At 50.8% G+C, this 4,487-nt stretch overlaps 1 non-coding gene across 1 annotated transcript; it reads left to right on the top strand.

Annotated features, from left to right (window-relative positions):
- The first annotated feature begins 3,455 nt into the window (after positions 1-3,455).
- On the top strand, positions 3,456-3,529 carry TRNAK-CUU (transfer RNA lysine (anticodon CUU)). Its single transcript has one exon. It is a non-coding gene; the product is annotated as a tRNA-Lys (tRNA).
- The last annotated feature ends 958 nt before the right edge of the window (positions 3,530-4,487 follow it).

Here is a 4,487-nt window from a genome sequence, read left to right as displayed (position 1 = left end):
TGTGGGATCGCTGGAGTCCTCAGTCTCCCCTCCCTCCCTCCATGAACGTCCATTTGATTCTTTGGCTTTCCGTTACGCTTGTCACGCAGCACTGTGCTGAGTCCCGGCTGTGGACTCTGTCTATCATAGCCTGGAGATTTTTTCAAATGCTTTGTCATTTCGTCTTCTGTAACGGAGCTCTGATAGAACAGATTTGTCTCTCCATACAGCGATCAGATACCAGTACCTCCAGACGGTCCACACTGGAGCTCGTTTTGGATTTGGGACTGCATCGCCACCTGTGCTGATCAGAGCTCCATGCTGGGCAAACACAGAAATGAAATTCAAAATTCGCGGGGCTTTTCCTGTTTACCTGGCCAGTGCATCCGAGTTCAGATTGCTTTCCAGAGTGGTCACAAGGGTGCACCGTGGGATACCTCCCGGAGGCCAATACTATTGAATTGCGGCCACACTAACACTAATCCAACATGGCAATACCGATTTCCGCGCTACTCCCCTCGTCGGGGAGGAGTACAGATATCGGTATTAAGAACCCTTTATATCGATATAAAGGGCTTCATTGTGTGGACGGGTGCAGGGTTAATTCGTTTTAATGCTGCTAAATTCGGTTTAAATGCGTAGTGTAGACGAGGCCTAAGAAAGCGGCTGTTTGACCCACAAACAACGACAAAGTAAAACCTGCAAGAGCAGCCTTTCAGTTCAGAGGCCTGAAAATAAGATGTTACTAATAACTGATGAAAGAGTTACAAACGACTCAAAACCATACTCAGAATAAACCAAATGGGAACACAGACAACACCATTTTTCTTCACTGCTCTTCAACCACGATATTCTCCCCATAGGGAGGTCCACCGCTCCTGAGGGTTCAGTGCCACTGTAACAGGGTGATGTGTGCAAGGGATGGAGGAAGCTGCTATTCCATCTCCCTAGTCCAAAAATCAGTTTAATAGCTAGTCCTGAGATAGAGGAAGTATCAGTTATTAAAGTCATAAGAACTAATTTAACATTGTGATTCCAGCCAATGTTAAAATGATCTAACATTCAGGTAAATAGAAACATTTCTAGTCCTCTGCATAGAACGCTCAAATGATGCAAAAATAGCAAGTTTGCTTTAAAAAATCATAAAAGGGGTGTCATCCAGAATCTGACACTTGGTGAAACGTAAGTCTAGAACACACAACCAGTTTGGGGATTGTGCTCTGCTTCTTAACAATCTGCCCTGAGGTTGCCACTCACAGTCACAAGCTACTCCAGATGGCTGGGGCCTTCTCATGGATCAGTAACTGGTTAGCAGCTTGGAAAGAAAGAGTAGGACTAAATAGTTGTTTTCGCAGTGGAAAGGGGTAAATAAAAGGCTTCCAAAGTATGAGACAAGGCTACAGACATTAGGGCTGGTCAGTTTAGACAAGACCGTAGAGCACCAGTTCTCAACCAGGTGTCTGCCAAAAGAAACCAGGCTTGACCCACATCCCCAAGCCACCAAGCCTACCTGCCTGCATTGAAGGGGGAGAGAAAGGGCACAACAAAAAATTGCAGCATCAATGCAGAAGAGAGAACTCTTCCCCTGCCATTATCAGTAAGGGTTGCCTCACAGCCACTGATTCCCTGAACAGAAATAGCAAAAGTCCAACCACAATTCTACTTACTTTCCACTACAAGAGATATTGGGTGGGAGCTGCTCTCTTGAGACTGTCCTGCTGCTGCCCAGGCACGTGGCAGACCGAGCTTGGCCCGCAAGCCGAGGGTTTTGATCGCTTGAAGGCCCAGAGGGAAAAGAGACAAGTGCTCGTGTATCAGAGAATGGCTTTGATCCAATGACCTCTGGGTTATGGGCCCAGCATGCGTCCGCTGCACCACTCTGCTGGCTCTTTACTCCTCCTGCCACCCAGCCACCTCTATCTGGATTAGTGCCTTACGAGCTCTCACGCTGGCAGGCATATGTGCCGGCTGCTAGGCAGCTGCCCTGGTCACAGGCTTTTACAGCTTCTACAGGGTAAAAAGGATCTATTTGGGGTTTGGACCCCATTGGGAGCTGGGTAGCTGAGTGCCGGAGATGGGAGTATTGCTTAAACTGTTTTCAATTAAGCCTTCAGCTCATGGGGGATGAGGTTCAGCCTTTGATCCGTGTCTGCAGCAGGCAAGCGCCTCTGGCTCAATCGGCCCCCACCCTGCCCCCACTGTATTAGCAGACTAAAACCTGGAGCAAAGGCACACGCCTTGCAAGGGAACAGGAGCCGGGATCTCGAACAAATGTCAACATTTTAGTAAGATGACGTTTAAAGAAGAAAAAGATGTACGGTACAGCATTTAGGTGTAGAAGTTTCTGGTGATCAGGGAACAATGTACAGATTACCCAGGGGGTGCAAAGTTCGGTTTAAGATCGGGTGGCGTAAGGAATACAGAATCTGCAATAGCCCTGACTGGGGGTAAAAGGTTAACGTACAGACACTGAGTTAGGAGGGTATGTTGTCCATGTGAGGGCTACGTTCAGGTGTGGAGTTTAAGAAGCGGGTACGACAATGAGAATGGATTCACCCGCGTTTGGTGAGTTTTAACATTCAGTGTTTTTTAATCTTTTCCAACAATCTAGTTTAAGCAGGGTCTCTATGAACTCTACCCTGCCATCTGTTGGTGATCTGTTGTAAAGGCCTTTTGGGCTGATGTCATTTGCATGGTTACACCCAGCACAGATTGCATGAGGGGAGTGCTTGTCCAAATGGTCATTTCAGCTGCTGTGGGATCCCCCATCTCTTTGTTATTGGGGCAGGAGTAATCAAGTGTATTTTCCTGTTTAGTTTGGATCAAGAAGAGAGTAACTGTACCTGGCATTTGAGGCCTGAGAGCTTGCCCGTCGCCTGGAAAGGACTCATCATTAAGGGGTATGGGTTCCAAACCCCGCCCCCTTCCCAAGTGTGTGGGAAGTAGGAATAGATTTTTGTTCTTGGTCTGATTGATTTTGTGTTTGGTGTCTAAAGACAGAGGTATTTTTTAATATCTTTAGAATTGTTGTTAGCACTGAAGTTTCTCATCTTAAAGTTATGCTATTAGATTTCTTCTACAGTATATTTTGGTGCTGAAAAGTAAAAGGTTGCTTTGTGTATGCTGTTATGGAGTGAAGTAACAAAGGTTGGTTGCAGAGAGGGTGCATGTGCCACAAAAGTTGTGCCTGTCTCACCCCAGCTGTGGTCCCAGAGTCCAGAATTTGCATAAACTCACCCCCTTACCTGTGACTAACAAGCTTGCCCTGCTAACTCTTCCAGCAAAACAGGCCAAAGAAAGTGTATGCAAGCCCTGTACTGCAGCCCCAGTACTATTTTCGGTTCCTTCCCACAGATCTTTCACTCCGCACCAGTCCAGTTCCTTGCTGTTGCTTGTCCAACCACTGCGTGCATGTGCTAGACCGGACCCTGAGCTGATTCCTGACTGTTGTGCTCCATACAGCCTGGCCTGTCTGTGTCTCTGTGGTGCAATGGGTCAGCACGTTTGGCTCTTAACTGAAAGGATGGTGGTTCAAGCCCACCCAGGGACAGTGATAAGCCTGTGCTACTTCCTTGCTTTCCTGCGGGCAGTGCCAGCTTTAGGCCAATTCAACCAACTCCCCTGAATCGGGCCCCGCACCCAAGCCCTACTGCTGCACTTTACTAGGGTGGCCCAACTTCCCCAGGGGGCAATTTAAAGGGCCTGGGGCTCCCAGCAGGGACTGGAGCCTCAGGCTGTTTAAATTGCCACCAGAGCCCCACTGCTGGAGACTTGGGGGCTATTTAAAAAGTCTGGGGCTCCCCTTGCTTCTACCGGCCCGGCCCTTTAAACAGCCCCCGGAGCCCCGCCACTTCCCCAGGGCTCCCGCGGCTATTCAAAGGGCTGGGGCGGTGGAAGCAGGGGAGCCCCAGGCCCTTTAAATAGCCCCCGAGCCCTGGGCTGCTGCTGCTACCTTGGTGGAGGAAGGGGCACTTACCATACAGGGTAGGCTGTACCCCCTGTACCCGCACCCCTGCCCACAGCCAGCCCCTGCTGCACCCCCTGCCCTGCCTGCACCAGCCCCGCACCCCGTGCCCTGTCTCCAGTCAACCCTTGCTGCACTCCCCTGCCTTAAGCCAGCCAGTCCCACACTCCTCTGTCTCCAGGCCTGCCAACACCTGCGCACTCCCCTGAGGCCCTGCCTGAAGCCAACCAGCCCACTCCACCCCACATCCCCCTGCCTGCTGCCAGCCTCTGTCAGCAGCCAGTCCCACACACCTTGCCCTGCCTGCAGCCAGCCCATTTGCAGCCAGTCCTGCACCCCCTGTCCTGTCTGCAGCCAGCCCCTCACGCCTTGCCCTGCTTGCAGCCAGACCCTACCTCCAGTCAGCCCCTGCCCTGCCTCCAGCCAGCCCCATGTCCACTGGTGCCCTGCAGTTCCCAGGGCAGTAACCCTGCACACATGCTGCAATGAGAGGGGCAGTGAACAGCTGTGACCCACACATGTGCACAGGGTGACCACACAGCAA

Source organism: Gopherus flavomarginatus, unplaced genomic scaffold (genome assembly GCF_025201925.1).
Source record: "Gopherus flavomarginatus isolate rGopFla2 unplaced genomic scaffold, rGopFla2.mat.asm mat_scaffold_34_arrow_ctg1, whole genome shotgun sequence".
NCBI lineage: Eukaryota > Metazoa > Chordata > Testudines > Testudinidae > Gopherus > Gopherus flavomarginatus.
Note: the sequence above shows the minus strand (reverse complement) of the source record. Positions and strands in the feature narration are given on the sequence as shown.